General features: G+C 42.3%; 1 non-coding gene across 1 annotated transcript; it reads right to left on the reverse strand.

The window, feature by feature from the left end:
• Positions 1-8,622: 8,622 nt before the first annotated feature.
• Positions 8,623-8,697, reverse strand: Trnas-uga. The gene has a single exon. It is a non-coding gene; the product is annotated as a tRNA-Ser (tRNA).
• Positions 8,698-9,245: the final 548 nt, after the last annotated feature.

Genomic DNA, 9,245 nt, shown 5'->3' on the forward strand with positions numbered 1-9,245 from the left:
ATTGACACCTTTAACTCATGCAATACGAAGAGGGTGGGGGTGGGGGTGGGGGGGTGATGGAATGTACTTGATGCTCAACTTTTGAATATATTGTAATCTGGTTACTTATTTTATATTTTAAAATTTTGAAAAGAAATATTATTGATTTTAATAAATTCTTCTGCCAGAGTCCACATATACACTCCTGGAAATTGAAATAAGAACACCGTGAATTCATTGTCCCAGGAAGGGGAAACTTTATTGACACATTCCTGGGGTCAGATACATCACATGATCACACTGACAGAACCACAGGCACATAGACACAGGCAACAGAGCATGCACAATGTCGGCACTAGTACAGTGTATATCCACCTTTCGCAGCAATGCAGGCTGCTATTCTCCCATGGAGACTATCGTAGAGATGCTGGATGTAGTCCTGTGGAACGGCTTGCCATGCCATTTCCACCTGGCGCCTCAGTTGGACCAGCGTTCGTGCTGGACGTGCAGACCGCGTGAGACGACGCTTCATCCAGTCCCAAACATGCTCAATGGGGGACAGATCCGGAGATCTTGCTGGCCAGGGTAGTTGACTTACACCTTCTAGAGCACGTTGGGTGGCACGGGATACATGCGGACGTGCATTGTCCTGTTGGAACAGCAAGTTCCCTTGCCGGTCTAGGAATGGTAGAACGATGGGTTCGATGACGGTTTGGATGTACTGTGCACTATTCAGTGTCCCCTCGACGATCACCAGTGGTGTACGGCCAGTGCAGGAGATCGCTCCCCACCCCATGATGCCGGGTGTTGGCCCTGTGTGCCTCGGTCGTATGCAGTCCTGATTGTGGCGCTCACCTGCACGGCGCCAAACACGCATACGACCATCATTGGCACCAAGGCAGAAGCGACTCTCATCGCTGAAGACGACACGTCTCCATTCGTCCCTCCATTCACGCCTGTCGCGACACCACTGGAGGCGGGCTGCACGATGTTGGGGCGTGAGCGGAAGACGGCCTAACGGTGTGCGGGACCGTAGCCCAGCTTCATGGAGACGGTTGTGAATGGTCCTCGCCGATACCCCAGGAGCAACAGTGTCCCTAATTTGCTGGGAAGTGGCGGTGCGGTCCCCTACGGCACTGCATAGGATCCTACGGTCTTGGCGTGCATCCGTGCGTTGCTGCGGTCCGGTCCCAGGTCGACGGGCACGTGCACCTTCCGCCGACCACTGGCGACAACATCGATGTACTGTGGAGACCTCACGCCCCACGTGTTGAGCAATTCGGCGGTACGTCCACCCGGCCTCCTGCATGCCCACTATACGCCCTCGCTCAAAGTCCGTCAACTGCACATACGGTTCACGTCCACGCTGTCGCGGCATGCTACCAGTGTTAAAGACTGCGATGGAGCTCCGTATTCCACGGCAAACTGGCTGACACTGACGGCGGCGGTGCACAAATGCTGCGCAGATAGCGCCATTCGACGGCCAACACCGCGGTTCCTGGTGTGTCCGCTGTGCCGTGCGTGTGATCATTGCTTGTACAGCCCTCTCGCAGTGTCCGGAGCAAGTATGGTGGGTCTGACACACCGGTGCCAATGTGTTCTTTTTTCCATTTCCAGGAGTGTATATTTTAAATTTTTCAGATAAACTTAACCCTAAGACTCAATAGTCGATGTCACTTTCCCCAACAAACATCGCATTCAATATTTCCAGGTTCAGGGCCTTACTTACACATCATTAGAAAGTACGTTGTTAGTAAATGTCACAACAATTAACAAAATCAGCATTTTTTAAATTTATTGTGTGGTGCACTATAGCATCGACCCCCTTTGGTAGTACACATTATTTACACAGGAGCCTATGGCTGGGGAAAGGGGGTGCCCTAGCCCTCAGGTAAAGGAAAAAGTATAGTGTAGTCAGTTTTTTTCTATCAAAAAATATTTAAATATCGGTATCAGGGAAGTTTTTAATAAGTTCAGAACTGGAACATTTTTATGAATACTTACAAGCCACCATTCATCTTCCAGACTATTAAAAATACTAAGTACCATCAGGTCTACACCCAACCCCCTCCCCCTCTAGAAACTATCGTATGGTCACTGTAGCTTGCTGAATGTGCGTTGGTACTGCTAAGAGCTTTGCTGAACGACATTTTCAGGTTGTGGACCTTATTTAGACATCAGTACCTCTTTGAAAATTATGTTGTTAATTCAAGTGAACAAAAATTAAGTAATTTTTTTCCCAAATTGTTTAGCGGAATATACATACCCTTCTCCTCCTCAGTAATGCGCTGTGTTCAAAATGTATTGGTATTACTAGGACTGATGAAGATCATAACTGCAGCAGTTACACACACTTACTCCATGGAAAGGAAACAATGTGAAATACAGTGAAGTACAATGCAGAAGACGACAATGGCTGCCTCAAACAGTACTGTCAGTCAGCTAATTTTCATTGTAGGCAGAAACAAATGGCTGCCAGCCAAAGCCTCCTGGCTTTTACCAACTTCTAGCAACTTTGAACTAGGGAACACATCTGCCATCTTAAAGTTAAGACACTTTGTCAAAATAGGAGACAGTCACACTATTATTTATCAGCATCTGCGTTAAACAAGTGATTTCAAAAGAAATCGAAACACCAGAGGTCATGTTTGAAGCCCATATAAATTAATATCAGAAGAGGATGTGTTGGAGACATTTGACACACATACACACACACACACACACACACACACACACACACACACATCCATAAGCACATGAAGTGTGGGACGTGGCTTTCAAAGCAGCTTCACGGATGTCTCACAGATGTCTGTTGATGTGACTCTGTAACTTATCCACATGATTCGCCTGACCACAGCATGCTTCACTTTTATCTGTGTGGTCGTCTCAAGAATGTGACGTATGCCCTCGGCACAGTCATATGAGGATTTAGTTGCAGCAATGAGTGAGAATATCAGTCAGTGGTATGCAGATATCAGGTGTCATGTAGTGCTGGAGGCAGGAATTTTGAACACCTCCTCTGTTTTGTTTACTTTCTTGTAAAAATGGAGTAAATAGTAATATTTACTCCTTGAAACTCGTCGTGGGTAATGAACCATGGAAAGGAAACAATGTGAAATACAGTGAAGTACAATGCAGAAGACGACAATGGCTGCCTCAAACAGTACTGTCAGTCAGCTAATTTTCATTGTAGGCAGAAACAAATGGCTGCCAGCCAAAGCCTCCTGGCTTTTACCAACTTCTAGCAACTTTGAACTAGGGAACACATCTGCCATCTTAAAGTTAAGACACTTTGTCAAAATAGGAGACAGTCACACTATTATTTATCAGCATCTGCGTTAAACAAGTGATTTCAAAAGAAATCGAAACACCAGAGGTCATGTTTGAAGCCCATATAAATTAAGATCAGAAGAGGATGTGTTGGAGACATTTGACACACATACACACACACACACACACACACACACACACACACATCCATAAGCACATGAAGTGTGGGACGTGGCTTTCAAAGCAGCTTCACGGATGTCTCACAGATGTCTGTTGATGTGACTCTGTAACTTATCCACATGATTCGCCTAACCACAGCATGCTTCACTTTTATCTGTGTGGTCGTCTCAAGAATGTGACGTATGCCCTCGGCACAGTCATATGAGGATTTAGTTGCAGCAATGAGTGAGAATATCAGTCAGTGGCATGCAGATATCAGGTGTCATGTAGTGCTGGAGGCAGGAATTTTGAACACCTCCTCTGTTTTGTTTACTTTCTTGTAAAAATGGAGTAAATAGTAATATTTACTCCTTGAAACTCGTCGTGGGTAATGAACCACAATGGATACTCCAGTGTTTCCTTTTCTTTTATTTGCTTTTAAACCTTATATTTTAAATCTAAATAAAAAGTTATGAATTCTGGGTTGCTTACACTGTTAGTCATTGAACAATGAGGAAATGGCAGTTGCTGGCTGTTGTAATATTCGTTCCCAGAATAGCTAGACATGTCATAGCATTCCTCTATATTTTAATATATTTTTCCTTAATTGTTATAACCATAAAATTGAACATTATTATAACTGCACTTTTGGCAAAATAAGAAACTATTATCGCACTATATAGTTATAAATGGGATGAAATATTTATGTATGCTAAACGTATCTCTTATAGATCATTTGCAGCTCATTTCCATTTCATTGACTGTGTGGATGGGTTTGTTATTGGAATCATTGAGACACTTTTCACCATCTAATTTCTTGACTTTTATTCTCCTCCATCCAGTTTCTAAAGCATGTCATATTTCAAAATTGAGAATGAGATGTTCACATAACAAAAGACTTCCAAATGGAGGAATGAATGACTAACTGAATTCATCACTGACAATACACAGACTCAGCCAAAAATCTGAAACTGAATACATCAAAAACAAGAGAGTGACAAAACATGGAACTGGTGCGCTTTGCACCTATTTATAAGTTAGTGTTTGACAAAAGAATGTTCTCAATAAATACACTTTTCAATTAGGTACTGGTTTCTAATTATGACCTGGATTTTAAGGAAAGTATGTATTTTTGAGAACTAATATTTTTGTATTAGAAAATTGTGCTCTTTGCTATTTAAGTTATTTTCATATTTATAAGCAAAGGTTCTGCAATTGAAACTTTCGACTTTCTTTAACAATTAAAAGAACTTAAACAAAACTTCATACTGCCCAATAACTTGAGAACTGAATGATGCAACTGATTAAAATCAATATTAATGGCTTTTGTCTATTGGGAAATTCAATGCAGTCTCTATTTTGTTACATTATAATATTGTTTTTTGTAAATAAGCTATTTTCTATGAAACTAATTATGTTGTTATGTACAGGATGTTTATGACTAAATACTGAATAATAAAGTCCAATCCAAAACATTTTAAACATTTCTTTCCGATTTTGAAAATTTGTCTATTTCTCATTCCAGCTGTAACAGATTAACTAGGCGATTAACCATGTGTTTATTGTTTTGTTAAACAACTTGTAAGAAATAATTTTCTGTAAAAATCTTGCATTTCATGACATAGAAAATAATGTACTAGTTTGCAGATGTATTTGTAATCAACTAATGAATGTAAAGGGACAAAATGTCAGTACTGATAGTCCTAAATTAGCTTAGTAAATGGAATCAATATATTTTAGCTTTGTGAGTTGTTGATATTTTTGAAAGGCAGAGCTGCAGAGGCAGTCATGGTTGTTGTACATGCATCAAAATTTGGTCAACGTACATGTCACTAAAACTCGTATTTTTATCAAGTCTTTTAAAATTTCTGTGAATCTAAAATCTATTCTGTGCAAAGCAGTGATTGTAACAAACGCCAGAAAATTTTAATTGAAACCTGTTGTCATCTACATTAATAACAGAACATATTCACACTATTAATTATCCAGGCCAGCGATTTGCAGACAGATGCCCCAGATCTTGCTGGAGGAGAACGCTAAAAATCAAATGAGTATCTATGATTTCAATTTAAATGTGTATTACCTTTTCTTAAAATTAACTAAAACGTGACATACAACCATAAAAAAGGTTCATCACTTGAGTAACAAACTCAAATTTTGAATTAATTATTATTCCTGTAACATGTGAAATATGACAAGATACATCTCTCACTTCAAGGTTTCCTGAATACATATACAAAAAAAAAAATTTCTGTGTTTTTCCATCAGTTCTAGAAATTAGTGTTGCAGGGTGGAGTTTCTGTGCAGCTTGGAAATTGACTGTCACTGATTTTCAGAATTTATTATATGTACAGTTAGTTCTGGGCCATTGTGTTAAATTTCATATTATGACTCCAGCTGTTTATTGTAGGTTATCTTCATCACATGTACCATCTGCAAAAGGTACTGTGTTCCCATTAGTTATCTTTTCTTCTAGATCTTTAACATAAAGAATGGTGGCAATCAACTCAAGAACTGAGCCTTGACAGACTCCACATCTGATTTTTTTGTTTAGAATAACAGTAAGAAATCTTGTGTGTTTCTTTATATTTGTATTTTACTTGAGTAATTTAGTGATGATCATAGAGATAAGAACAGATCCATCTGTTTGGTAGGCCTTGAATTCCTTAATTATTTGGTTTCTGCAACAAAATATTATCATCAGTTACATCAAAAGCTTTGCTTAGGTAAAAGAATATGCCATAAACAGGTAATTCATTAAGTTTCCTTTACTTTACATCTATGGTCACAAACTTTTTGTTAACATATTACCGGTTTCGGTCTATAATGACCATCATCAGATCTGTTTCATACACCAAGTCCTAATGTACTGCAGCCATAGTGGCATCGTCAAATGTACTCGCAGAATTGAAGCTGGGAGGGTGAGACATGGGCCGTGCCTGGGTAGCAGAGTGTGCACTGATATGAAACTTCCCGGCAAATTAAAATTGTGTGCTGAACCGAGACTCGAACTCGGGACCTTTGCCTTTTGCGGGCAAGTGCTCTATCATCTGAGCCACCGAAGCATGACTCATGAACCGCCCTCACAGCTTCAATTCCGCCAGTACCTCGTCTCCTACCTTCCAAACTTCACAGAAGCTCTCCTGCGAACCTTGCAGAACTTGCACTCTTGGAAGAAACGATATTGCGGAGACGTGACTTAGCCACAGTCTGTGGGATGTTTCCATAATGAGATTTTTCACTCTGCAGTGGAGTGTGTGCTGATATGAAACTTCCTGGCAGATTAAAACTGTGTGCCGGAGCGAGACTCGGATTCAGAACCTTTGCCTTTTGTGGGCAAGTGCTCTACCATCTGAGCTACCCAAGCACGACCCACAATCCACCCTCACAGCTTCAGTTCTGCGAGTATCTCGTCTCCTACCTTCCGAGCTTCACAGAAAGTAGGACGTTTGGAAGGTGGGAGACAAAGTACTGACAGAATTGAAGCTCTGAGGGGGGAGAGGAGGGTTCTGAGTCGTGATTGGGTAGCTCAGATGGTAGGACACTTGCCTACGAAAGGCAAAAGTCCCGAGTTCGAGTCTCGGTTCGGCACACAGTTTTAATTTGCCGGGAAGTTTCATATCAGTGCACAGTCTGCTGCAGAGTGAAAATCTCATTCTGGAATGTTATTTCAGATCCAGTACTGGTTTTTCCGGATTTCGAGAAAGAGTTTATCCTTTCGAATGATGCTTCAAATGAGGTAATCGGTTCTGTTTTGGGACAGATGGTAGATGGTCAGGAAAGTCCAGTAGCTTGTGCTTCAACGGAGTTAAGCAAGTTGGAGCGTAGCTACACAACCCCGGAGAAAGAGATATTGGCGGTTATATATGGTGTTACATATTTTCGGTGCTGTCTGTGTGATAGGAAGATTAAAGTCATCACTGATCATGCCTAATTGAAGTGGTTGCTTGGTTTGAAAGATCCATCTAGTGGATTATCACTGTGAGCAATTTAGCTTAGTGAATTCGAATATGAGGCAATCCATAAGCGAGGGAGATTAAACGCAAACGTAGATTGGTTAAGTCGCTGGGTAGCAATGTTAAGTACGCTAGAGAGGAGCATTGAAGAGTGGCAGCAGGCACAGGCAAGGGGGTAAGGGGTGCCAGGTATTTAAGTCACAGTCACATTTCAGTATGCACGACGGTTTGTCGTGTACAATGACGAGGTGTGGACTACATGTGGTGGTTCAAGAGGGTTTTCGGAAGGAAGTTTGGCAGCAAGCTCAAGACCACACGTTGTCAGGTCATGGTGGGCGACGGAAAGTCGTGTAGCAGAGCAGTTTTGGTGGAGAAACAGGAAGAACGACGTGGAGCTGTATGTGAAGGACTCTGTGCCATGCGCGCAGAGGACCGATGTTGGAGTTGGATGTCCTCGGGTCATTTAATAAAACACCTGCAGGAAATAGATGTGTTCTGAAGATCATCGATCATTTTTCTCGATTTTTGGCAATGATACCGACGCCAGACGCACAGGCTAGTACTGTAGCGCAGGCATTAGTAAACAACTGGATGTTAAAGTTTGGGGTGCATGAGACCATAATTACAGACCAAGATACGACTTTTGTCTCGGATTTAACGAAGCAGCTATGCCCTGCGTTGTGTACAAAGAAGTTACGGCGAATCCGTTTCATCCTCAGACTAATGGGAGAATGGAAATGTGCACAAGACACTTGGAAAGATGTTGAGCTATTACGTCGGTTCCATAAATGACGAGTGAGATACCTATTTACCATATGTACTGTGTGCTTATAATTCGAAGGTGCATTCCGCAACAGGCTTGTCACCATTTGTGGCGGTGTACCGCAGGAAAATGCCATCTCCTTTTGACATTTTGATTCCTAAATAAGGATCAGATGATGAGTCGGTGAGGAAGTTTGTCAGGAGAATTGGGGAAGTTTGGAGGAATGTGCAAACACGACGTCCCTGGAATGCCAGGTACAGATAAACACACGCTTGGGCAAATTGCCGCAATATCGCTTGGGGTAAGGGGTAATGGTCACTAGTCCCTATACATCAAAGTGGAAAACGAAGAAATTTTTAACAAAATACCAGGGACCATACTGTGTCGTGGAAATGACCTCACCAGTCAGTCAACATTAAGATACATCCAGAATGAGATTTTCACTCTGCAGCGGAGTGTGCGCTGATATGAAACTTCCTGGCAGATTAAAACTGTGTGCCCGACCGAGACTCGAACTCGGGACCTTTGCCTTTCACGGGCAAGTGCTCTACCAACTGAGCTACCGAAGCACGACTCACGCCTGGTACTCACAGCTTTACTTCTGCCAGTACCTCGTCTCCTACCTTCCAAACTTTACAGAAGCTCTCCTGCGAACCTTGCAGAACTAGCACTCCTGAAAGAAAGGATATTGCGGAGACATGGCTTAGCCACAGCCTGGGGAATGTTTCCAGAATGAGATTTTCACTCTGCAGCGGAGTGTGTGCTGATATGAAACTTCCTGGCAGATTAAAACTGTGTGCCCGACCAAGACTCGAACTCGGGACCTTTGCCTTTGTAAGGTAGGAGACGAGGTACTGGCAGAACTAAAGCTGTGAGTACCGGGCGTGAGTCGTGCTTCGGTAGCTCAGTTGGTAGAGCACTTGCCCGCGAAAGGCAAAGGTCCCGAGTTCGAGTCTCGGTCGGGCACACAGTTTTAATCTGCCAGGAAGTTTCATTAAGATACATTTCCCCACATAAACGTCTGTTATACACGTCAGTTGCATAAAACCGTTTAAAGGAATGGTATAGGGGATACCAAAGTTAGCGGCAGCCAATCAGGAGGTGAAAGTTACAAAGGG

The sequence above is a fragment of the Schistocerca piceifrons genome, chromosome 10 (assembly GCF_021461385.2).
Source record: "Schistocerca piceifrons isolate TAMUIC-IGC-003096 chromosome 10, iqSchPice1.1, whole genome shotgun sequence".
NCBI lineage: Eukaryota > Metazoa > Arthropoda > Insecta > Orthoptera > Acrididae > Schistocerca > Schistocerca piceifrons.